At 41.4% G+C, this 27,485-nt stretch overlaps 1 long non-coding RNA gene across 1 annotated transcript in view; it reads left to right on the top strand.

The window, feature by feature from the left end:
- The window catches only part of LOC118083406 (uncharacterized), a 56,276-nt gene that overhangs the window by 12,143 nt on the left and 16,648 nt on the right, over positions 1-27,485 (top strand). The window contains exon 3 of the long non-coding RNA XR_004692389.2: positions 21,658-21,795. This is a non-coding gene — a long non-coding RNA (uncharacterized LOC118083406). The remainder of the gene's footprint in view (positions 1-21,657; positions 21,796-27,485) is intronic.

Raw genomic sequence — 27,485 nt, 5'->3', positions numbered from 1 at the left:
TCTGTTGAAGTCTGCACCTGTTCAAGCAGCACATGTCAGCATGAAATACAGTCTAGTTGTATGGTGAAGCATAGGGAGGGAAGCATAGTAAGTTAACTGCTGTAAAATACAATATTGCATTCTTATGACAGTAAAACTTGGCTGTCTAGAGAACTTAAAATTAACTCCTGATTTAAATGCAGCAGATGCTGCTTTGAAGTCAATTAAATATATTTTAGAAAATTTCCTAAAAAGTGAGTGCATTTATATACATATCTAAAGACTGGTGTGTGCGTTTACAAAATCAGCTAGTTGGCTTTAACAGTTGCCTCCATCAGGAATTATTCCTTAAATCGATGTGCAGGTCAAATTCAGTGGTAATAGGACACTGTAGTTAAATAGGTACAACATTTCACTTTTTAACTTATATACTTCTTGCATTTGGTTTTCTTCATAGTATGATCTTTTTTCTTTTTTAAAAATACGCCCCAGCCTTTGGTATCATATTGATGTGGCTTTCAATAAAAACAAGTGCTTTTTCAGGGGGTACTCAAAGACATGCAGTACCGGCACCTTTTTGTTGTTGTTGTTGTTGTTGTTAAAAAGTGTTGCACTTACTGTAACAACTTCATGAGTACCGGCACCTATTTTTCTAGATAAAAAAGCACTGAATAAAACAATCAAATAAAATACATAAAGCAGCAACATATGATGGATGCAGGTTCAGCAGCATATATATTACAAAATTTTAAAAAAGCATCTGTCCTGCAAACAAATGCCTGCTGAAAGTTTTAACTGGGTGGTAAACAATTGGAAGGCTAAATGGGCTCTAGCTACTATTCCATAATCTGGATGAAACCACAGAAATGGCCTCTTGCCCCCAACCAATTGTGCCTCAGCCATGAGCAGGAGGGGATTCCAGTCAATTATTCCAAATCTAAGCCATTTAAGGCTTACAAAGTAATCACCGATTCTGAATTGTGCCCCCAACAGTGCAACTGTTGTGGAACAGGTATGCATGCAGGTCTCACTAGCTGAGCTCAAAGCCTTATCCAGAAAATTGTTTGTTATGCAAGCATTCACATAATGAGTCAAAAATTTCCACTGATTCCTCTGGGGTAATTTCTGATACATTCCTACAGAATTTTGTCCCCAAAGTGATGAAAATACCCATGAAAACCCTCTGAAACCTTGCAAAAGGCAAACAAAGAAATAATAAATGCCCACCTTGCCCTTTGCCCCTTTGCAATGGGGGAGAGATGGAGTTGGGCATAGTGTAGTGGCTGGAATTTATTGTAGCTATTTAAAATTGTCACTTGATGATTTGGAGATGATTCAGTTTAAACTGCCAGTAGTTTTGAATCTCTGAGCAAAAATGCAGGTTTCCATTTATTGTTTGTTGGTGGGTGGGGCACGTTTGTCATTGCAGGTTAAAATTCTGAGGGGGTAAATAAACATGTCATGAAAGTCATCCTTGAACATCTTCAAGTTGTGCTATTTCAGAACTTTGCTATGTAGGATAAACTCTTCCTTAAATGAAGAGATCTGCAGGCTGTGTTGCTCTTCAGTAGGTAAAATTCTCAGTTAATTATGAGTCTGAACCCAGGTTAAAAAAGCACATTTAAACAAAAACACAACGGATTTTAACCTGTTTAACATTTCATGTGTTCTGGACAAGCATTTGCAGTGTGATAGTTTCATATGAATTCTCCATGGAGCAACTGCAACAGAGCCACATACCAGTTTCTTCTTATTTGTACACCACAGTGCAACCCTGGGTTGTGATAGTGACATGACAAAATGCAGACTTTTTTCTTAAAGAGTAAAAAGTGGGAGTGAGCGGAAGAAACCTCAGCTTTGTCCCCTTTCAGTTAGGTAAGCCAAACACACACACACACTGAAATTAACATAAATCTCTCTTCCACATAATCTCAAAAAAGCTAATGAAAACCTTCCCCTTGGGGCGAGGAGTGTGGAGATAACAAACAACTCCGAAAAATTGGGAAGGGAATTTTTCACTGTTAAATTTCATACCAGTTTTGATGGGTGTGGATGCATTGAAAGGACACAAGTCACGGTACTTTTTTCAGGGGGTACTCAAGAGTATGCAATACCCAGACCACTTTTTTTGTTGTTAAAAAGTGTGGCACTTACTGTTACAATTTCATGGTGAGTACAGCACCTATTTTTCTAGGGGGGTGGGGAGGAAACACTGACAGGTCACATTCCCGGAAGGAATACAAAAAAAAAAAAGATGGTTGGAAGTGATAATCTCCACTAAACTCAGGTGAAATGTTTTAAATCCTAGGGATTATTTTCTTTCCATGTTTTATGATGATCTGCAATTCTGTCCTGCTGAACTATGCTGCCAATTTACCATTCTTCTCTCTAGCCATGACAGAGACTTCCACTGTGCTAACAGCACTAAACAAAAATTCCATCTTAATAAGCCAGAAAATGTTCTAACAGCATCTGCCCACTGGTAGCCCATTTCCTGATGTTTTGTCCCTTTACACGTTGTTGTTGTTGTTGCTGCTTCTGCTGCTGTTAATTCAATTCATTACCCACCTTTCAGCATCCTGTCCCAGGGCAGGTTGCAACAGTTTAAAATTCAATATTAAAAGTTATTGAAACAAATGGTGTGGGTGACTGAAATAGTAGATCGGAAACATTTGAACAGGAAAACACTTTCCCTTTAGTTAAGGTGGGAATTGTCTTCTCTGGTTGTACAACTAAGTACCATTGTTAAATGGTGCTGTCAGCAGAACAAAGACAAGCACCATATGCCACAAAAGGGATATTTTTTTTTAATGGGCAACAAAATTATGTACTTGTAATGATGGGTGAACCACCAGCACCCCGGCTGAATTTGGAATGGGCTGGCCTAATTGGTCTTATTTATGGGAAATGATTCATTTCATTTTTTAACACAATACAGACCCTGCCATGACCCACACAATGTGATCTGTAGTGCAGCAGGGCCAAAACACCAAATCCAGTTCTGCTGAGCTGTTCTCTGTTTCCTTCTCCAAAGCCACCCAGGCAGCACTGATAGGGTTGTTTTGCAAGAGGCCTTTGGGTGAAACCTCCATTTCTACCTGCTACCTTGAGCACCAAAAGGACAAAGGGCCATGGGAAATGTAGCTTCCCATCAGTGCACTTGAGCTCCTAATGCCCATTTGAAATATTTAGAGGTTTTGGCAAGTTACATTTCCCAGGGCTCCTGATACCTGGGAAGCTGCTGTTTCAGTGTTCAATATTCTAGGGAGGAATGAAGGCTTTCTGCAAAGGTTCCCCGTTATTGTGCAAGGTAGGCTTTGCATAAGGGAAGGGGGTGGCTGTGTCAGGGAGTGCTGGTTTTCATGAACTCATATAGCCAATTGTGCTGGTCTAATAGTGTTGTGGGGTGGGGGCACTTACCTTCCTAGCAACTGAGTTGTTGCTTGATACTGAGGGCAAGGCAGCAGAGAGGCCATCAGATTAGCCTTCCTGCTGCTGCATTTACACTGTGCTGACTTGCCTTCCAGGAGATCAGAGAAGCACCTCTGCCCCATCGTGCTATCCACTTTTGATGTTATGCTTACGTTTTGCCATTCAGCATCTTCACTAGTCATAAAAAAGAGGTTCCTCTCTTTTATTGAATCGCTCCAAGTATCTAACTAAGTAACTTTGTTACCCTTTCTAAGGGTACCCTTTCTAAGACAGTTGTATTTTCACTGCTTAAATGCTTCTATTTAGTAAGAACGGGACGTGGGTGGCACTGTGGGTTAAACCACAGAGCCTAGGGCTTGCCGATCAGAAGGTTGGCAGTTCAAATCCCCGTGACGGGGTGAGCTCCCATTGCTCAGTCCCAGCTGCTGCCAACCTAGCAGTTCAAAAGCACGTCAAAGTGCAAGTAGATAAATAGGTACCGCAAGTAGATAAATAGGTACCGCTACAGTGGGAAGGTAAACGACGTTTCCGTGCGCTGCTCTGGTTTTGCCAGAAGCGGCTTAGTCATGCTGGCCACATGACCTGGAAGCTGTACGCCAGCTCCCTCGGCCAGTAAAGCGAGATGAGCGCCGCAGCCCCAGAGTCATCCGCGACTGAACCTAATGGTCAGGGGTCCCTTTACCTTTTAGTAAGAACAAATCATCTTCTACTGCCTATGTAGCAGGACTCCAGCTATATAGAGAATAGGTTATTTGTAAGTTCTGGCCATGCAGTGAGTCTAGCATAGCTTACCTGCACTCTTTCAGAAATGTGTGGAAATGTAGGAGTGGAGCTAGCTGATGCTGCCTTTAGTAGAGCGAGAGCCACGGCAGTATGTCTCCTAATGTTGGAAGTCCATTCATGTAGGAGTTCACAGTGTGGTGGGTCATTGTTGATTTGGCCTTCATTGCTCTAGGGTCCCAGGAAGATCTGTTCTGATATGGGAAGGAATTTAATAATGGACACCTCCCCACAGGATTACAGGCTTCGTGTACCAAATGGTGCGGGCAAAAACTGCCTGCTGCGCTCCCAGTTACTCAGAAAAGAGCTCCAACGTCCTGTCCAGATTATTCCCATTAGACTTTTCTAAGCACTGACTGTGCAGGCAATTATCACCTCCTTCCACCCAATGTTAGCTCCCCATAGTCTCTGAAATGTAATTTGGTCTTGCAAATCAGTGGGCAGAGTGTGATTTATTAGCAGTACAAGCATAGAATCCCTAATCTCCTCTTGTGGTCTCAACATCCACTTATCTTTCCTCGGCCACAAAAAAAGCACAATATACTTCCCACAAATGCTTGAAATTAACACAACCTGTACTCTGAGGAGAACTTCAGTGGCAAACAACATCCATCTCCCCCCTCTCTCTTTTGCCTGCAAAACGCTGAACTAGAACATGATAACATACCAAATATTAAATGTTTATTTGCCAACAAAAAGCGACCTCAACATTTGAATTTTTGTATTGTTTCTTTACCCATGTCCCATGTTATTTGTTAACTTAAAGGGCTTCATGTGAGTACAGGTGCATATGGATAAGTCTCTCTCATATATACTATACCTCTGTGCCAGATGAGAGAATGTCGGTTCAAACCAAGAGTGAAATTACGCAATCTTATTCTTGTCAAGTGGGGGGGGGGTTTCATAATACACACAACAGTTTTCAGCTTTCTTAATTGCGTGGCTGCATAATTTGCTTTCACCCTAGCATGTGCTGTTTTCTAGATCTGGATTAAACACTCAAAATACAATCTGCACCCCTCCCCCGCTTGCAGTATTTGATTGGACTTCAAGTCAAGGTACCTTCCATTGAAATTCTTGCTCAGTTTAGAGTTAATTTTTCTGAGTCACATACACATATATACATACTGTGCATATTTATATGTGTGTATTATATACATGCGGTTTGCATATGTGTGCGTCTTTCTATATAATATTTATTATATAGGATTTATCACAGGCTTCCTCAAACTTGGCCCTCCAGATGTTTTTGGCCTACAACTCCCATCATCCCTAGATAGCAAGACCAGTGGTCAGGAATGATGGGAGTTGTAGTCCCAAAACATCTGGAGGCACACTGGTTGGGAAACACTGCCCTAGCTAACAGGACCAGTGGTCAGGGATGATGGGAATTGTATTCTCAGAACATCTGGAGGGCCGAGTTTGAGGAAGCCTGATTCATTACATCATTGTTATACCCTGTCCTTCCTCCGAACGGCAGCTAATACCTTAAAAGTTTACATAACAATACTATTAGAAATATAAAATAACCACAAAACCAAAAACATATTCATCAACCAGCTTCATGATCTAAGTCCTTAAAACCTGGGCAAAAGTTTTTATAATTTGCCTGAATATTCCTAATATGAGGGCATCAAACCAAAACTCATCTGGCAGGGATTTTCATATGTGACAAGCGCGTGTGTCTGTCTGGTTGGCAGTCCTCAAAGCTGGCATCGAAAGCTGTGATGAAAAGATAATTTAATTCCAGGTAAGGGATTACAATTATCCTCAATTAATTATGCTCCTGCCAACCTAGCAGTTCGAAAGCACGTCAAAATGCAAGTAGATAAATAGGAACCGCTACAGCGGGAAGGTAAACGGCATTTCCATGTGCTGCTCTGGTTCGCCAGAAGCGGCTTTGTCATGCTGGCCACATGACCTGGAAGCTATACGCCGGCTCCCTCGGCCAATAATGCGAGATGAGCGCGCAACCCCAGAGTCGGTCACGACTGGACGTAATGGTCAGGGGTCCCTTTACCTTTACCTTAATTATGCTCCTATTTTAAATATTCAGTGTTTTGGGGGGTTGTTTTTTTAAAACAACAACAACAACATATGCTCTTGGCTCTTGGGCAGTCAGTTAGCTTGGGAACATCCTGTATTTGGCTAAGGCAAAGGATAAGTTCAGTCCAGATAAGCTCCATTAGTTCAGTTGCAGAGTCAGGTTTACCACTTGACTGAAGAAGGCACTGACTTTTCTTTTTATGGTGCATCTCTCTTCATCCCAAGTACAACTTCTTAAATATATGCAATGGCTTGTCCTTTCCGAGTTCCCAAAGCCCAAAATAATTTGGAGTTGAGTTTTGGTAGGAGTAGGTTTGTACTCCCATAAACCCCGACCACCACAGCCAGGAGTAATAGGAGGGCCACAGGTTCTCTAAATCTGGGCTAGAGCTGGGCTGAAATTTTAGCAATACAATCACCTTCCTGCAGCCAAAAAACGAAAAGAGAAGACTGGCAGGCAGCCCTCAGACCAAATCATATACAAATACAAAAATACAGGTGTGTGTATTTAACCCCACTGTTTAAATTGGGTTTACATTCTGGGGGGCCCTGTGCATAAGCAAAAACCACATATTTGGAGAGCATCTCTAAAAAGCCTCTAAATGCTTATTCCCCCCCCCCACTCTCCAGTGTTCTCTCCCACTCTCTCTCCAGTTCAGACCAAAATAACTAAAGTTGAAGCTCTGGGATCTGCTGGAGGTTGGAAGATGCTCCTCGTGGATTAGCTGATAGGTGGGAAGGCTGATCAGCCTAAACAAAGCCCTGCTGTGCCTCCCATCTCTTTGGGGCTTCCTCCTCCCTCACTGACATACCCTTTGGGCTCCAGAGAGGGTCTCTTTGTGAGCCACGAGGACACTCTAGCTCTCCCCTGCCATTTCTTGGTGTGGTTCTGTTTATTTCCCAGCGCCATGCGTATATGTGATTGCATGCAAATGTGGGGATACCTGTATGGGATGGGAATAGGAAAATGATAAAGCTTCGATTCCAGAGTCCCAACCCCGACGTTAACCTGGGGCGGTCAGGTGTGTCCACTTCGTAGAAACATAGAGTTGGAAGGGACCACAAGGGTCATCCAACTCCTTACAATGCAGGGATCTTTTTGCCCAACAGGGGGCTCAAAACCATGACCCTAAGATTAAGAGTCTCATGTGTTTACTACTTGAGCTAAGATGATGCCTCACTGAATTCCTCCTGCATTCCCATGTTGTGCATGTTCCTGTAGGTCCTGAGGAAGGGTGGAGGGTGGGAAACAGTGCAAGGGTGTTTTCTTCAGCTTTCCACTGGCTATGCTTGCTGATGAGAGGTCTCATTAGGTCTCATTGAGACCTAGTAAGGAAAGTAGCAACTTCCCACCCACCGAAAAGTTTTGAAGAGCAGCAAAAAATTCAGGGGATAATGTTTTTCGAGAACTGCGGGGTAGGACAGGAACAGCCTCAGGTTTGGCACTGATGCATTTTCTGCCGTTTCAACACCCTACTGTCATTTGGAATATATCAAAGATACTGTGATACTGTTGAATGGACACCATCTCGCATGCTCTTCCTACTGAGTTGTGTGTTGTGATTCCTTTTGCTTCTTCATAAGTTTCTCAAGACTGGAACATCTTTATATTGTACCATCTGCAAGGCTTCACGTTGCCCATGTGTAATAACAAAACATAATTCAGTACTTGGATCTTCACAACAGCCCTCATAATAGTGAGCAAATGCATTTTGTACCAATTGCCTTCCTTTGACAACTGTGTCATCCCTTAGTGAAGATTGGTATATAGAGTTAATTCACTGCTGTTTCCTAATCCACTAATTAGAATAGATGTGACAGGTTCTTCTGCCTCTGTACTTTAAGGAATCCCTACAGCCTGATCTCTTCCAATCTGATTTTGCTTAAGCTCATTTTCCAGGTTGCCAGTTCAATTTCTAACAGACTGGCAGTGTGTGATATTTCTAGTTAAAAGAATGTTGTTTCTGTCTTGGTCCTAATTGCAAAGGCTTCCATTTTGTGTTTAATTCTCTGGATGATGCATTGAGACTTTTTCCCCAATTCTTTATCTCTGATACTTGCAAACTGATACTTCCCACTTTTTTTTTAACTTCCCTTTTTTAAAAGGTTTAACTTGGCTGACCCACATCCATCCATTAGAAATGCACAAGTAACACTGAACTTTCCTTAGCAGAATTGTTGGGCTATTTGTAGAAAAAGGAGCAGTTTTACTAGTGGAATTTATTGGTTTCTAAAGAATAAATCCAGCAGAGCCATTTAGTTAATAGCACAATTATGTTTATGAGAGACCATAATGAGTGCCTTTCTGGATGAGACAGAGGTCTAACTCAGCCAGTATTCTGCTTTCTTAGCAGACATCCAGATGCTTCAAGATGCTCCCAGGATTCAGCCATGAAGCAAAGTAGAATCATAGAGTTGGAAGAGACCACAAGGGCCATCCAGTCCAACCCTCTGCCAAGCAGGAAACACCATCAAAGCATTCTTGACATATACCTGTCAAGCCTCTGCTTAAATACCTCCAAAGAAGGAGACTCCACCACACTCCTTGGTAGCAAATTCCACTGCCAAACAGTTCTTACTGTCAGGAAGTTCTTCCTAATGTTTAGGTGGCTTCCATGTAATTCCAAGTAATTCCTGGCTGTCTAGTTCTGAGGCCTATAAGTTAAGAATGACCCAAAGGCAAAGAGAGGGTTTGCCTATTGCAGTGATCTCATAGCAGAACTGTAGTAGGGGCAGAGAACCTCTGACCCTCTTGATGTTGTTTGACTACAACTCCCATCAGCCTGCATGGCCCAATGGTCAGGGGTGATGGGTGCTGAAAAATATCTGGAGGGTCACAGGTTCCCTATGCCTGCTTTTGCAATTGCTCTCCCTGGAGTTTCTGAGGCTAATTTGTTCTCATTAAGATGGACTGATATCTCCCAGTGTAGCATTTCACCATAACTATGAATGGCAGCCTTTAGGTTATATGTGATAATGTAAAATATACAGAAGTTAAACTGACCATACATAGGGGAGCAACAAGTTTTGTCTCCCCACAATTGCAAACAGCAGCTGTTTGGATTTGCCTCAATATGGTGTCCTGCCTTGTATTCCGTTTCTTAGTTACACTTGAGTGTGATGCTACAAATTCTAGGCTATAGGGCAACCCCCAGGACTCACTTTTAATACAAAGTCTGCCCATCTTCATGCTGCCTAAGTTTTAAGATAGTGAGTGGTCTGCTTGGGAAGAGATGTTCTCTTTCTCTGATCCATTCTGCTGTGTGGCAGAGAGCTGATTGCATCACATTCTTAATCTCTTATTTATTTACAGTATTTTAAAAATACAATGCACGTAAAGAGAATTGACCTTGTTAGAAATTAAGGAGCAATGGTTTGGCAGCACTTCCAGGTGTCTCATTAAACAATAGGCTTCTGTTTGGTTTATATGCTGATTTGTCCTGTATGTGTTATTAACTGTTAAATAACATTGCTACTGAAAGAGCATTTTACAGGTGCAAGCAAAGGTACCCCAGGCTCTCTGAGAAGTTTCTGGTGCAACCTCAAACATACCTCTCTAGATCAAATTAAAATCCAAGCTAGAGAATAACTTCTGGATCTCCCAGCCAGCCAGCCACTCCAGTCCCTGAAACCTCCTCTTCCATTCCCTCTCCATTTACTAGGTGACAGAATAGGTATGCCCCAGCCATGAAAAGAAAGGAAGCACCAAGTTCAGATCCCACTTTTCTTTCTAGAGTATGGGTGGCCCTTGGAATTTCCCAGGACCTACTGGCACTGCAGTAGCAAGGCCCACTTCTGAACTTGGAATAGCGCAGGAAATAAATAAAAATTACAGTATTTCCGAAATTATGGGGAATAGCTCAGTTTCATTCTTCATCAATCTGGTTTGGGATGGGAGAATTCTTGCCCAACACACTCTTTCTCTCTTTTTAAAAGCACATTTCATTTCTTCAAAAATGCATGGTTCATTATGCTGTACTGCTTAGAGTGCTGGACTAGGACCTGGGAGACCAGGGTTCAAATCCCCACTCAGCCACGGGGCTCACTAAGTGACATTGGACCAGTCAGTTTATCTCAGTGTAAATGACTTCATATGGTTGTTGTGAGGATGGAATGAGGAGGGGGAGAAGCATACCTATCGCCCTGAGCCCTCTTTGGAGGAAAGGTGAGCCATAAATGTAATAATAATACAAGTAAATTAATTCCATTGAAATATTTGTTTGCCATTCCAGTTTGTAAGGAGTACTCAAACTACATCTTGGGTATACATCTTGGGTATCATGGCAAACTGATTTGACAAAGTAGGTAGTAGTGCAGTAAGCTGACTTTGTAAGGAGAAGAAAGTGACTGGGGAGAGGAACAAACATGTGGCTCATTCAGAAATATGACGTCTGAAGTAGGACATCAGTCTCTCAAAAGTCCTGTCAGCCATATTCTCTCCATATTGCAGATGAGGAGGTGAAAAGTTGATCGAACAATGACTCACATAAGGGCATTTGATAGGGTTTGTGATGGAAGTGAAATTTGAATCTTGTCCTGCAAGGATCACATCTCTCAGACTTGGTATATACTGCTCAGGCTGTAAATAGCAGCATAATGTTAGAATCCGGGGCATAATCTAAGGATAAAGTTGCTCCTTGGATACATAACACATTATCTTAGCATACTACAAAATCAATTGTTGACTGTGGGTTAGCTGAGGAAACCCAAAGCATATGTGGTGATATATGTGGAGCTATGGGCCCAAATGAAGACATTTGACGGGATCTGTGCATGTTCCTGTCCAGAATTAATCAGTTGCAGCTAGGTTGGTGTTGGCTGTAATTGTTTTGGAATTAATCAAAATGGTGTATTAATGATTAACCAGTGTCACTGAGGTAGGACCGAAATATTTCACCCCTTGCTGTCAACTACCTATTGTAGATAGAAGTTTATATATATGGAAGTTTGCAAAGCACCTGGTAAACACAACATACACCAGGCGGTGCAGGTAAGATTAACTGCATTCAAGGGTCTACTAAAATATATCCTCCTGGCAAATAGAAGGGGAAGAAATGGAGGCAGTGAGAGATTTTACTTTCTTGGGCTCCTTGATCACTGCAGATGGTGACAGCAGTCACGAAATTAAAAGACGCCTGCTTCTTGGGAGAAAAGCAATGACAAACCTAGACAGCATCTTAAAAAGCAGAGACATCACCTTGCCTACAAAGGTCCATATAGTTAAAGCTATGGTTTTCCCAGTAGTGATGTATGGAAGTGAGAGCTGGACCATAAAGAAGGCTGATCGCTGAAGAATTGATGCTTTTGAATTATGGTGCTGGAGGAGACTCTTGAGAGTCCCATGGACTGCAAGAAGATCAAACCTATCCATTCTGAAGGAAATCAGCTCTGAGTGCTCACTGGAAGGACAGATCGTGAAGCTGAGACTCCAATACTTTGGCTACCTCATGAGAAGAGAAGAATCCTTGGAAAAGACCCTGATGTTGGGAAAGATTGAGGGCACTAGGAGAAGGGGATGACAGAGGACGAGATGGTTGGACAGTGTTCTCGAAGCTACGAACATGAGTTTGATCAAACTGCGGGAGGCAGTGCAAGACAGGAGTGCCTGGCGTGCTATGGTCCATGGGGTCACGAAGAGTCGGACACGACTAAACGACTAAACAACAACAACAAAATATATCCTGTGAAAATAATGACCTAAGTAATGGGATCTTGTCTAGCCTATACAGCAAAGATTCCTTAGAAAGATATGTGTAACGAATGCCCCAAGTTCGATAGGCCTTTCAACATAAAGATGCAACTGTATAGATATACTCATCAGTAGTCCCACTGACTTCATTGAGTCTTATATGTTCCTTATGGACTGTTTTCATATGACTTGCTTGCTTCCACATGCCTGAAGATTCCACCTGCTATATTCAGCACCTAGCCAGAAGAGAAATTGTTTTGAACTAAGTTTCTGCACTATGATAGTTCCTTATACATATTATAAGCCCACTGGTAACAATGGTCCTAGCTGGCTTTGGACTGGAGACATTAAAGCCTCAGGTTAGCTGACAGTAAAACTGTGCATAAAATTGCATATCTGTGGATACATACCGATTAAATATATATATATATATAAAAACTAAAGCTTTGGGCTTTTAAATGCTAGAGAACACAGAACGTTTGTTGACTTTCCCCCAGTAGAATTCCAGATCCTCCAAGTGTTCCTACCGTATTTTCCAGGGACATCCCTGATTTAGCGAAGCCATCCCAGTTTTTGATTTGATCCTACTTTTCCTTAGGATGTCCCTATTTTCATTGGAGAAATGTTGGAGGGTATGGAGTTATCTCACCCCTGAGCCATCGGAAGCCAATCCTGTATAGGGAAGTGTTGTTTTTTTAATGCTTAGTGTTTTATTATGTTTTTATATATGGTTGGATGCTGCCCAGGGTGACTGGGGCAACCCAGTAGGATGTGTGGGGTATAAATTATAGAATGGGATGTCCATATTTTAACAGAGAAATATTGGAGGGTATGGAATTTTCTTAATTTTGCAGTGGTGTGGTCACTGGTGAGTTAACAGCTGAATATACAATAAGAAGAGAGAACACATCTTTCCTTTATCAGGAAAGAGTATTGCTTTGAGTGATGAGTTCCTCCAGTTTAGATGATAACTGACAACACTTTCTGTTGACATGAAGAAAGCATTCATTGGAACTTCATTCCGTCTAATTTACAACAAGAAGAAAAGTTTGTCTATGCTCTGGAAGGCCAATTTTTGTGTTGTCCCATTTCTCCCCAAAAGCAATAACTCTGCTCATAAAGAATGCCTCCATATATATCAGTGGCATTGTTAACCGAATGGTAGCATGTAGAACTTGACGATAGAAATGTACTCCTGCTTCCTGTGAGAGGGAGGCATTCCGGTTATGTTTGAAGCATTTGTCGTTGAGGTGAAGCCCTTGCAGGGCTGTCAGTGGGATAGTTGGCCTCAGCATTCAAAATGTCTCAGGCCACCTCAAGGCTGTTTGATTTACAGGAAACTGTTGGGTGGGGGCTACCTGGACTGAGAGCATGATTTTAAGCACGATCCCCTGGCCTCTGCCCAGTGTGAATAATGTAATGTGCAGTTTGTCCCTAAGAGGGTTGTGGCTTGTGCACACTTAAACAACATTTTTTTAAAAAGCCGTCCCTCAGATGTTAAATAGCTGCAGTGATTTAGAAGCGATGGGTACCAGAAAAATGAGGACAGAGTGGGTGTATGAGTTTGTAGCCCAGCAGAGGTTGATTTCTAAAATTCACCCTGAACACACTTGGATGTCTACCCCTCTGAAATTTGACAGCCTATGTGATTTCTTTTCATTGGCAGCACACACTGCAGTACACAGAACATTTTGTAGTTCTGAATGGCTCGTATATAATCCTTGTCACCTCGCACCTATCTTTTCTTCTCTCCTTTGTCCTTTTTGGGTCACTAGCAGCGCTAGCCAGTCATCTCTTACTTTCATCCATCTTTCTGAATTGCCTCTAAGGCAGACCTGGGATCCACCAGGGGACTAGATGACACATGGCATTGTTAGCCTGGCGCTGCCTTCAGGATTTATAATAAAAGCTCATTTTTAAGTGTCCCATGTCACGTTTATAGCCTGAACATGGTCGCTTGCAGTTAGATGACTTTTTTAGACTTCATGATTTCGCATTTAAGATCCAAATGTGCAAATACTGACTTAACACAATATTACCAGGAATTCTACACAGCCCCAGTCCTCTACCCGGACTTTGACATTCCTTTTCAGAGGGAACAATGGATACTTTTCTGCAAGAAAGCAAAATGATCTCCCTTTTACTCTGAGGCCTAGTTCTCACAAATAGTAGATGAGGTAGCTGACCTGTTTTCTGAACTGTCCTACTTAGATGAAGGAATTTATTTATTTATTGGTATGTTTTCCCTGCACATAGAAAACTGATATGTCAAGAGAGATGGCTTCACTAGAATCCTCCCTTGTATCTACTTTTCTGTGTGCAAGGATTTTATTTATAGAGGAGCATTTGATCTTGTGAGCTATCATTTGCAGTCTGAAGTATCTGAAGTAATGCATTTGAGAAACAGGTTGGCCACCTTATTGTTCATTGTGCCTTAGTTATGATAACAAAGGTCCAGATTCCTCGAATATGTCCTTTGAAACAAACCGTCCGTCCCATTGCTAAGTAGAATAAGCTGTTGTGATTTCCCAACATCTCCTCCTTTTCTTGTCACCCACAATTTCGAGTGTGTAGCCAAATAAGCGGATGCAGAAGGTACTTAATAGAGCATTCAGCATTCCCTCCTAATAGGGAAAACCTCTGTTGTGCTTGTCTGGATGAGAGACAGAGGACAGGAGAAAGGGAGCCAGAGTGCTAAACTATAGATGGAGTACCTCTGGACCAAACTTGCACCCATCCTCTACTCAAGCTGAGGAGGAGAGAGATGACAGCATAATCAGTTGGGCAGCCTTCTGAGGAAGGATGCCTTTGAAAGTGGGGGTTAGTCCACCTGTCAGCAGCCTAATCTGCAACTTCAAAGCTTCCCACAGCTTAGCACCTTCCCATCTGAGAAGAGAAATGAAAGTGTTCATTGGGCCAGCTGCCAGCTAACCTGATCTCAGCTATCAAAGCTGTCCCTACAGAAAAGATCTATTGGGCTCCCCTGATTGTTACCCCAATTTCAAGGAAATTACAGGAGTGAAAACTTGCTATAGATGACTGCTTTGGTTCCCATGATAAATGGTTCCCATGGTAGCTATGGATACCCACCTATATATTTTTTTCAGGGGGAAATAGATATTATTGGTTAAATTCTTTAATTCGGTGCTTCCATGCAATTTAATATATCACGCAAGGGGGAGAAGGCATTTGCATATTTGGGGGAAATATATTAAGAAATGAAAGCTGTCATGCAAGTCTCAGAGGACACCAGTCTGAAAGCTAGAAAATAACTTTATTATTTTTCTTAAACAAGAATGTATCAGGATGATACAGAAGTTGGGTCCCAGCCCAACTCTCTGCCAAGTGGTAGCAAGATTCCAGGGGGCTCCTGGCACTCACCCAAAGGAATCTGTGTTCCTTTGGAGAATGGAGACACGGCAGAGACTGTCATAGCTTTAAGAAATATGATTTATTCATATATTTACACCTTCAGTCTGCATGGAGGGAGTCTGAATCTTACAGCAAGAGGGGCTTCTTCCTCACAGCAGTGCAGCATTGGAGTTAAAGGCATCTCTCCCAGCCAGCCTGCTCAAGATGGATCCCAGTCTTTTTTTCTACGTCTTCTTAGCACACCTTGCTCTAAAGACTCTCTTTTTCCCTGTCACTTGAAATACACACCCCACCACCATGACAACCTTGATCTGCCCAGGCCCAATATTCTTCCTAGATGGGCCATCAACCCTTTTGTCATGTTAATGCCTCTATCCCACACGAGGCACTGGCTTGGAAAGGAATCTTAGCCTGTACTTTTCCACTGGCCTGCAATCTTCCCTTCACTATTCCAAATAATCAAAATATCACCATATATTAATTTGTAGGGTTTAGCCCCCACCCCACCCCCAATAGATAACAAGGAAACTCCTTGACACCATCCAGATATAGCTAAGTCCATTGCCACCAGGTGACTAAGCTATATGATGGATGCTATCCAAACAGGTGATTTAGGAATAGTCAAGTACACCCAGAAGTTCTGTGGTTGCCTTAAAAAGGTCTGCATTTCTTTTACTGCTCTGGAACATTACCTTCAGGTAGTTAAACTTTACAGTCACAGCCTACCAGTGTCATTCAACCAAGAAGTTATTCATATAACCAAGGGCAAAAGTCTGGCTTTGAACTTGTTCCTAACATAATTATATTTCTATTCACGATTACATCATATGATAGGGATGGGTAGCCTGTGACCCTCCAGATGATGAGGCACTTGCATCATAAATAACCATTGGCCTTGCTGGTTGAGATTGATGGGAGTTTCAGTTCAAGAACATCTGAAGGGTCACAGCTTCCCCATTTCTGGTATGTTGTTTTCTCAGTAGCGCTACGGAAATGGTGGTTGCAGAGAAAAGCAGGTGTGTCTAAACCCCACTGACAATTCACAGCACTTACAATCCAATCCTAAAAGTGTGCCACTTCAACAGGATTTCTTTGTTTTATCACAGCCTTAAACACAAAATTAAAACCTGTGTTTTATTGATTAAGCAGGCCTCATAATTTGTAGACTGCCACCCAATAACACAGCCTTCACAAACCTGATTCCCTCCGAATGTTTCGAGTTACAACTTCCATCAGCCTCAGTCACCAGAGCTAAGGCTGATGAAAGTTGTAGTCCAAAACTTGAAGGACACTATGTTGGCAAACACTGCAGTGACGGATGGGATCCAGAGATTACTTCCATGTGTGCAAGGCAACCTCACGGATTTCCCCATTCCACTGCAGTCCCCTTAATCCCTCTGGAGTGGCTTTTTGGGTGGTGTGGGGAGCTGGGGTGGGGCGAGGAAAGCCCTATTCAGCAAGCAGAATTCTACTTGTGTGGCTGCAGATAAAAAAACTATATTATTTACAGTTTGCTTTGAAGTAGAGTTGTGAAGATCCCAAATGCCTGATTGTTCAGAAAACTAAACAATTTGATTGCCGACTCTTAAGCATTTCAGTTCACTCCTAGGATTTTCAAATGTGTTTCTGCGTATGACAGTGTGCAGAAAGGAGTTGCTTGTTTTAGCTGTCTTCTGCAGCAGGAAACCATGAAGTAGGTTTTTACTGGACTTAAAGATTAGATTTTGGCATTCAAATGTCTCCAATTTTGGTTTCCATTTGCTTTTAACTGTTAATGGGAATAGTTATGACACCCTTTCAGTAAGTGATCACAACAGTCCAGCCAACCCTTCTTTCTTTATTAGAGAATATTTACCACCACCCCTCTGATGTATACACCATTCACGATGACTTAGATCAGTTAAAAGCTGCAATTTGATAGTAAAAACCATAACATAATTAAAATACAATAGAGATCAGAGCTTGCTGGAATACAAAAAAGAAATCACCAGTTGTTGGAGAACAGCAAAAGAGAGGACCACTGAAACTCATGATGTGATGCGTTGCACAGCTGGGCACAGCCACAAGGAAGCCTTCTCTGATCACCGCAGCCATCCTTCCCACCATAGGTATAACACAGGGAAGGACGTCTCCACCAGATCTTGGGCAGGGGACATGTTGAAAACACCTCTCTTAGCTTCTTGCAGGAGAGGCCCATATTCCACTCATAGTCATACGTGCTTGCACAGAAAGAGAAACAAGTGCAAAGGACCAGCAGTTGGTCTGTGGTGTGGCAAGCTCAGGAAGTGGCCTTTCCAAAGGTTTAACTTTAGTATAAAACTGACAAGGGAGTGCAAATGTGTGGGAGTATCTACAACAGGGTTTCCCAAACTTGGGTCTCCAGCTGTTTTTGGACTACAACTCCCATCATCCCTAGCTAGCAGGGCCAGTGGTCAAGGATGATGGGAACTGTAGTCCAAAAACAGCTGGAGACCCAAGTTTGGGAAACCCTGCTCCAAGTTCAGAGGCAGCAGGGGCACCTCTGAATAAAATGTTGGGGAACCCAGGTGAGCCCTGCCCTGCATAATCGATCACAAGATGTGGTGCACACACACCTCATCTAGAAGGTAATGGCAAAATAATTGCCCTTAAGTGGCCAGCCAGTATCTCGGTGTTCTCAAGCAGAGTGGGAAGGTGATAGCTTCTCTCTGTTTCTCCCCAGCATCTGGCATTGCAAGGCATGTTGTCTGTGAATATGGTTCTATTTTGCTATTGTGACTAACAGCTGATGGGCAAATGCATGTACGACTGACTTAATACTTTCCCAAAAGCTTTCATATTTTTGCTACAATGTTAGTATGATCAAAAATGGCAAGCAATATCAATAACATTGGGAGGAACCATTGGTCTTTAAACATTGTTGGACTACAAATCGGGCTAGCCCTGACTAGTGACCATGCTGGCTGGGGTTTATGGGAGTCATTGTTAAGCAACATCTAGGGGGCCAAAGGTTCCCCATACCTGGCTTAAAACGTAGGGTGCAGCAAAATATTTGGCAGGCAGTCATCTAGATTTAAGGATGATGTTTCTGGACCTTTTTTTGGCATGGCTGTTTTCAGAGTTATGGAAATCTGTCATGTCCTGGAGACAGACAGGCTGGCTGCAAAAATTTTAATAATATTTGTGACCTATAAAACATATTTCTTGAAATCAAGCAAAAGCGAAGAATTATTGTGGGCAGTTGCTGCAAATGATTAACTCACCCCAAAAGCAGTGCTACTTAAAAAGCTTACTAAATGCTATCAAAGTGACAGGTAAGATGGATTTACAGCAAAACAATCAAGTTGCAAGACTGAATTTTGTGCCGCTGGTAAATGAGGGAATCTGAAGGTGGATGGAAGCTGTCTGCTTGAGGAGACTGTTTCAGGGAAAGGAAAGAAATATAGCTCTGCAGAGCAGCATACATTTGTTTTTTCTTGCCTCTTGCTGGCTGGGACAAGAGTAGCTGTATCTCCTTAGTGTGGAAAAAGCCCCAAACAGCAGTGTTGAAGGAGAAGTGGAGTAAGCAGCCCAGTGTAGTATTTAGGGCTGGAATGAACAGGGGTAGTTCTTTGAAAAACAGCTAGAACTGGAACTTGTTCCTTGGTGAGAGAGAGAACAGGGAATTGCTGTCTTGCCCAGGGAAGGACCAGCTGCCTGTCTGCAATATAGTGGTACCTTGGGTTACAAACACCTTGGGTTACAAACACTTTGGCTTCCAGACTCAATTGAGATTCTCCTATAGTGTCCTGTATTTTTATTTTATGTATATATTTTTATATTTATATCCCACCTTTCCCTTTTTAGAGTTCAAGGAGGCATACATTGTTTTCTCCTGCTCCCCATTTTTATCCTCACAGCAACCCAGTGAGGTATGTTAAGCTGAGAGTGAATGGTTGGCCCAGAGTCACCCAGTGAGCTTCATGGCCAAGTAGGTATTTGAATCCTGGTCTCCTAGATCTTGGTCTGACACACTAACCAATACACCGTACTGGATCCTGAGGCATTTCCTAGAACAGATATAGCCAACATGGTGCCCTCCCAGAAGTTATGGACTGCAAGTCCCATTATCCCTCACTATTGGCCATGCTGAGGGGAAGTGTAGCCCAAAACATCTGTAAGGCACTATGTTGGTTACCCCTGTTCTATAAAGTTTGCCTGCACCTTTAAGAGAAGGAAGTTGTCAGTCACGTGCAGCAAGTGAGGACAGGAAGTTGTAAGATTATTGCATGGTTTGTTTAATAAAGTGCTGTTTGTGTTTGCTTTTGAAACAAAGCTTTTGAGCATTCCTTTGCAAACAACAATAATGTTGTAGAACCACTCCAAAATAGGCAGCATTCGATTTTCATTTGTGGTCTTGATGATATTGATCCTTCTGTTGACAATCTGAGTGCATTAATAAACGAGGAATGATCTGAACCAGTAAAAAAATCACCACCCAGTTTTTCATTTTTCCAGTCTTAAGTTTCGTATGTCCCACATACATTAGTTAATTTTCATTTGCATTCTTGTGCACACTTCTCCAAATACACACATTTTTGTAATCAATTTCCCCTAATACAATCAGTGTTTTGCACATTATTTTCAGCAATATCTGCATTTTTTGCATGCATTTTTCTCTAATATACACATTTTGTATGCACTCTTTGGTTGCAGAGCTGCATCCCAAACGTTGGAGAAGTGTGAATTTTGAAGGGTTCATTCATTGGTTCATAAAGTGCAAATTTGAAGGGTTTGCATTAAAATGTGAACCAAGTAAATTTCTCCCCATCCCTTGATATGAGGATCAATGAGCTAATTTTCCAATCTAGTGGAAATAAAAGTGCAGTGAAGGGCACTGCAAGATAAACTGTTAGAGATTAGGGTGGTTTCTTGGTGGAAGGGTTTCCCAGTTAGGAAAGATATTTGTAGAGGACACCCAGGAAAGTTCTCTGGCATGATGGCATATAAGAAGGCAACAATTTCTGTTTCGACCTGTATTTGCCACACCACCATTGCAGTTTCTGTTCCACAGCAGTTTGATTAGTACTACGGTACGTTATTCGTCTTGCTATCTTCTGCTTAATGTAAGTTGCAAAGTATTTACCTAACTTACGTACATTCTGATGCAAAGGACATGTCAAAACATTGTTTTCATTAATTACATGTCATTTGTGGACATTAAAAAAACACAACGGTAATGTGTGTGTGTGTGTGTGTGTGTGTGTGTGTGTGTGTGTGTGTATATATATATATATATATATATATATATATATATATATATATATATATATTGTATTCGCCTGACTCATTTCCATTCCTGGCCATGCAGCAATTTCTTCTTCCTTTTCCATTTTAAATCTCCTACATCTATAATGATGGAAGATTTGGGGGGGGGGGGGAAGGCTAATTAATAAGTTAGTGTTCTTTATTCCCCAGTGTGAAAATGGTGCCTGGACTGATCCTCTGGAATCAGGAAGTCGAGGGTTTGAATCTCACCTCTTCCATAAACTTACATAAGCCGCCCCCCACCTCAGCTTCAGTCACCCTATTTACAAAATAAGTAATACTGATTTATTTTACAGGGTTATTTCAGGATAATGTACACTAACCATTTTGAACAGTTGAAAGTGTTATATATAGATGTAGATATTAAAGTTGTTCTTGTTAACAATTTGTTGCAATGTACCTGATGAGTAGTTCTTTAAAATGCTGACTTATAGTATCCCAACATGAAGAAACCTTTGGCGGTTGTTCTTTCTCTGCAGTAGTGAATAGGTGGGCGATTGCAATACCGATTGGCTCCTCATTTCCCTTGTCACATAAACACTATAGAGTCAACAATCATTCTTGGGTCACTAGCATTCAAAAATAGAAGGGTTGCAGATTCCAAACATTTTGTTGCAAACAGGAAATAAACTTCTGGTTTCCCTTTTAAGAAGCCAAGTGAGCCAGTGAGATCTAAAAGCCTTGGAAGCAAAATAAAGCATATGAGAGAAAGCTCCTCATTCAAAGAATCTGGGTTGATGCTATTAAAAGGAGGCACAATATTTACAGTAGTTTCCAGGCTGGTCACCCGATCCAAGAAAAATGAAGTCAATCAGGGTTTATTTCTTGTGCTGCATGCTGCTTTAAATTGTCTGAAAACTGATTTTGCTCAGCATTGCAAGTTTGGATGTGGAATCTGAACAGTGAACAAAGTTGTTGTGAGTTTCCTGCCTGTGTACTTTACTGGTTTCTCTTATTGCAGACAAACCCGTCCGGTGCTGAAAATAGCTCAAATGCTCCTAGAACAGTAGCTGCAGCCAGCAGCTGAAATTCTTTCATGCTCTTATCACCCTCTCTTTTCCTCTCTATTGCAGGTTCTTGTTCTTCAGTTAAACTTAGACCTTTACAGAAGCTAAACATTAAGAAAGGACTGAGTTAACAAGATCTTGATGTACAAGAACAAAAATATTAAAATCTCCTACATCTGAAAAACAAGAAGAGTCGTCTGACCGGTAATTTTCTCTTTGTGTATGTGTGTGTGCTTGTGTGTGTGTTAGGGATTTACAATTTCATTCTGCATTCATAGCTGGCATTCCTTGGTCATTAATTAACATACTGTAAGAACCTGCCACAGAGTGTTGGTATTTCTTAGAGAGAGTAATGTGTGTGTCTCTTTGAAATCTCAGCAAGCTAAGGGTGTGCAGAGGCACGTGAGATTTATGCTGTGTATTGCTAAATAAATAGTAATTCAGGATATTTAATGAAATGCTAATTTTGTTTTTAAGAAAATAATATCTTTTTCCTATTAATTTCTTTGGGCTGGTAATTGCCTTTGAAAAGGTCTGAAGCAAACTAGTCAGTGACTTTCTTTTTAAATTGTTTGCTAGCTTTCAAGTACTTGAAACTCGGAATACTATAATTTGCTGCCATACTCCATTGCTCTTGGGGAAAAGGGAGGGAAATAAGGGAATGTAATTTTATATTTTTGAGTTGATCTGCATTTCCTTAGTCCTTGGTATTCTGATGCAGTAAATGTTTAGAATTCATTTCAGTATCTGCAGTGACAGCCGTCACCTGCCTTCCAATGACAGCCAGAAGTGGGTACAGGAAAAGCTTTATCTCTTCGTTTTTCTGAAAATGTACTTGCTATGGGTTGCCGCCACCTTCTTCTGCCTTCAGTTTATTAATCTCTTCTCAACTTTGCCTTGCAACTTGCTTCTTGAATAGCAAAAGTATATAAGTAGCTCCACTTGCCTTCCTGAAATCCTTTGGTCATGACCTGACCCTTTTTTTTTCTGTCACACTCCTTGGTCTGACCACTGTCCAGCAATGAGGTACAATGATGAAGGGTTAAAGCTTCCTTATGCAAATGTTCTGTTGGCTTTGAAAAAAGGCACCCACCTTAGCTAAAAGGTTGGTGGGTAGACTGCCAATTCCCAGGAAAATGTGGATGAAGGGAAGGAAATTGTTGCTAGTTATTTATATCCTGCTTTTCAAACTAGTTTTCTAAAGGAGCTTCACAATAAGAGCACAATAATAAAGCACAGTATGCAGATAAAAGCATAACAGCATTAAAAAACCAGAACAGAGAAATCAAAACAGCAGAAATCAATCATAAAGCCCTTTATGGAATTAAAATGTTCTATGAATTCATCTAAGAATAGGAAGGGTGGGCTTATTAACCTCCGCCTCTTAGAGAGGGAACACCATATCAACAATGCCATCATCACTCAGCTGTCATCCCTAGAATCTTTGACTCGTATTGTTGCTAATGATAAGCCAGAGGGCGAATCTAATGTTGATTTTAAGTCTTGGGTCATTTTATATGGTAAGGGGCATAACGTGCAAATCCAGAAGGGGTGTGATCCCTCTGAGGGATATAGTGAAACCATTCAAAAGAAGATGACTATTTTTCAGAGGAAGGTATCATTGAGAAAGAGCTTTAAAAGCTTAAAGGTACCTTGTGTCCATCCTACAAATAGTAGTAGTCTTGTAGGTACTTCCTCTTCGTTTTGTTACTTTCATAGTTGGACAAACCTATGGCAGGGGGAGGAGAAGCTGGCAAATGCTTTGCACACCATACTGTAAAATATGATTATTACTTACAGGGGCAGAGCAAGGTGGGGGCAGGCCGCCCCGGGTGTCATCACTGAGGGGGGTGAGATTCTCCAAATGACTCCTGCCTACCTGGAGCTGTCAGGGGAAGGAGGTAGTTGCGCCGCTTTTCGCCACTTTGTTTTGACAGCCCCACGCTCCTGGGCAGCTGGAAGAGGCAGGCAGGCAGGCAGAGGACGGGAAGGAGGCAGGCGAGCAAACAAGTGGAGGGAAGGAGAGAAGCGGAAGCTTTTCTCAACTCAGGGCCCAAACCCTGCAAACCCCCCCCCCCCCCAAGCTTAACAACTTTGGCCAACACTCCCCTTAAAAAAGCTCAACAGCTTTGGTCAAGCCTTCCCTCAAAAAGCTCAACAACTCCTAGAAATGACAATGGGTAGATCACAGCCAATCTTTTTACACTGTGAGTAGATCGCAGTCTCTTGGGAGTCCAACTAGATTTCAATTGGGGGGGGGGACAGGAAATTTTCCACACCTGACCTTGCTACACCACTGATTACTTATTCGTTTCTCTACCTGCTTTGCAGCATAAACTCCCTGTGCTGGTTACAGCAATTTAAAAATACGATATTAAAATCAGTTTAAAACAAATTGCAGTCAAGAGAATAGGGTGGGTCCTGCAAACATATAACGCAGGTGTCAAAGATCAGAGTAAAAAAGTGAGTCTTCAGCATGTGACAGGAAGTACATAACAAAGGTGCCAGATGAACCTCTGTGGAGAGGGAATTCCACAACTTTGGGTGCTGCCACAAAGAATGCCCTATCCAATCCCCCGAATTTATGAAGGAGGTGGAACTGCTAAGAGGGCCTCTGCTGCTGATCTTAATATCCGGGGGGGGGGGGGTTAAACACTAATGTGAGCACCTGGCTGCTGCATTTTGGAGCAAACTGAAATTTTGGGGTCATCATCATGGCAGCCCATGTAGAGTACATACCAAAAATCCAGTCTAGAAGGTACCAGAGTGTGGGGTGTTCATTTTCATGGAAATAAAATTTGAATTAAAGGATTTATGTGCCAAACAATGTCTTCTACATTATTATTTTCTGTTTGTTTAATATTTAAGTGCCCTCACTTAGTTCATAAAAGCCAAATTACATACACTTAAAATTCTTCTCCAATTAGACTCAAGCAATGTCAAACTGAAGTCTAAGGTTGCGTTTTTTTTAACATATCAAACTAATATTGCTCCTGCAAATAGGGGTCTGTAACTGAAATGTTGATGTAACCTGGAATCCAAACACTATGAACACAGCACTGCAGTTCTTCTGAATGAAGGAGAAATCTCTGGAGAGGAATGGAATGTCTTTCTTTTAGTAAATATACCTCTGCATTCATAGAAAACAAGTGGTAACATTCTGTGCAGGTTTCGTCTTTGACAGTGTGCTCTTTGTTCACTCTCCAATGGTGGTGTCAAGTATGTTAGTGAAAAAAGTAATACGAAATTTCCCCATTTGCATTTTTTGTTTAATTTACCTGTTTCACTCCCAGGGAACACTGTAAGCCTTCAAAAGCTCAGTACCATGAGTAAATGGAGTACTTGGCATAATTGACTTTGACCCATTTTGGACAATCATTCTCTGCTTCATAAACCATGGTTTATTAAGCCAGGAATGAGTGTTGAGTTGAGCACTCCTGGCTTATTTTCCTGGTTTGTTAACCAACTTTAAGACAGATTTCACTGAGTTCAAGGAACTCTGACTCCATACAAGCTAGGATCTTTTCATTGGCATCTGATGTGAAGGGTGGAAAGAGGCAATTCCTGGCTTAATAAACTATGGTTTTATGAAGCTGGTCATAATTGTCCATACTGGGTCATTAGCTAAATAAGACTGCTATGCTATGCACTTAACCTGAACACAGAATGTACTTTTGAATAACCATGCAGAGGATTGTAAAATGAACTGCTTCCTGTGTTTGTATAAATATTCAAATGGGGAAATGTTTTATTAGGCTATTGTCAATGAAAATGCCACCACATATTGAATGGGGTATCTTGGAATGTTTCTGAATTTGTTTCCAGTGTAAAATTAATGCAGTGCATTGTAGAAATGTTGCTTTCAAAAATGTACTGCTCCTTGAAAATCCCACCGCACTGATCTGCCCAAACCCTCTAACGTACGTATGTAGCTCTCTTCACCCCAAACAGCATTTTCAATAGAAAATGCAGGATCATATTAGGTACATCTTCTTCCAAGTGCAGATTTGCTTCTTTCATTGGTATGTATGGAGTTGCTTGTGGCTACTAGAGCCTTGTGTGCACAGTGGAGTCTGCCCTGGTCTCTGGATTTGGATGCATGGATGGAATCCTGTTTCATAGGACTATGTCAGCATTTACCAAACTTTGGTCTCCAGCTGTTGTTTGAGTACAACTCCCACCATCCCTAGCTAACAGGACCAGTGGTCAGGGATGATGGGAATTGTAGTCCATAAACAGCTAGAGAGTCAAGTTTAGGAAACCCTGGACTACATGATTGATAAGATAGTTTGGAGAGAGATGGGAAGGATAGATAAAGGTCCAATGAAACCTAACAGTAGTTAGGACTCACAAGGCTTAGGGATTGTCCACACCTTTTGCCCCACTTTTTCCAGACATGGGTCCATGAATTGCCTTTGCTCTGATTCAGCTTTAAAGAGCGGATTTGGGGGGGGGGGGGAGCTCAAAAAGCTGTACTTAGACAAGGAGCTTAAAGCACTGGCTATGCCTGGAAAGCACAGAGGATAAGCCCTTAGTTTTGAAATGTAAGTGTTAGGGGGATTAATATGGAGCATGTGCATGAATAATGAAGGATAAAATGTATTTTAATTTAAGCATAGTGCACAACCAGATTCTTCCACATAATTTGGGGGAAAGAGCTCCCAAGGAAGTGGCTGTAACATTGAGAAAGCTTGAAACTTAAAATTTTAAAAAAACACAAATAAAGCATTGAGGTCAAATCAATAGTTGGAAATTTTCTGCTCATTTCTTTACATAAGTTAATACCGGTAGTTAATGGAAGAGAAAATAAATGTCAGAGAGGGGAGTAACATTTGCTTTAATTGAGGAATACATTGTAGGGTTCAAAATTGTGTAGAAAGAAGGGAAATCTCTTGATTTTAAGGGGTAAGCTATATGTTACAGATCAAATGTGTGTTATGAATTCACTGGAATGACTTTCTTAAAATGCATACGAAGAAAGCACATTCCCCCACTGGGTTGCGGATGAAAACAAATATTATTTCTGTTTTTATTTATTGTAAATTGCTCTGGGTGTCTTTTATATAGAATGGATTAAATTAATCAACCAAATGAATGGCACTAAACTTGGAAATGGAGAAGCTGGGAATTCATAAACAAAGCTAATGAAACATGTTTGGAGTGCCATAAGGGAAACGCAGCTGTGTGTTTTGGAGCTGTGGGATTTGGAGCCAGTAAGCAGTGAGGACTGGTTTACACAACTTCTCTTTGCTGGTGTTTCATTTAAAATAGTCACTCACTTTGCTGCTTGCTTGCTTGCTTGCTTATCTATCTATCATCTATCTATCTATCTATCTATCTATCTATCTATCTATCTATAATCTACCTGTCTGAAACACCTCTTGGGGCTTCACACCTTTGCTTTTTATAAATTACAAAGTAGGAATGGGGGAGATGTTTGATTCAGTTTGTCTTTAAAGATTAAGCTAGCTAAATCTGCACTATCTAAAACAATACATGAACCAAAACAGAAGCAGCCTAGAAAATTGCACACCTCCAAATTTTGCAATGCATTTCTCTAGCCAAATGACATGTACAAAAATGCATATACTTGGCTAAAATGTATATATTGGTGAAGATAACGTGCATTCATACATAGTATTAGGGGAAAATTCATGGCAAAAAATGTATATTAGGCAAAATTGCATACAAAATGTGTCTATTAGGAGAAACTTGCACTAAACTGTTAGATTTTCGTGAGATGTGGAAATTTGGAAAACTGACCTTAAAATTAGGAATAGTGAGAAACTGAGAGAAGCCAAAATTAACATATTCACCTACTTAGGGCCTGAAGTTTTTAGTAATTTGGAGTAAGAGCTTGCATAGGACTGACTTCTGATTACACTTGTTTAGGA

This window comes from Zootoca vivipara, chromosome 9 (assembly GCF_963506605.1).
Source record: "Zootoca vivipara chromosome 9, rZooViv1.1, whole genome shotgun sequence".
Classification (NCBI taxonomy): Eukaryota; Metazoa; Chordata; class Lepidosauria; order Squamata; family Lacertidae; genus Zootoca; species Zootoca vivipara.
The sequence above is the reverse complement of the archived record's forward strand: the minus strand, read 5'-3'. Positions and strand labels throughout refer to the sequence as shown.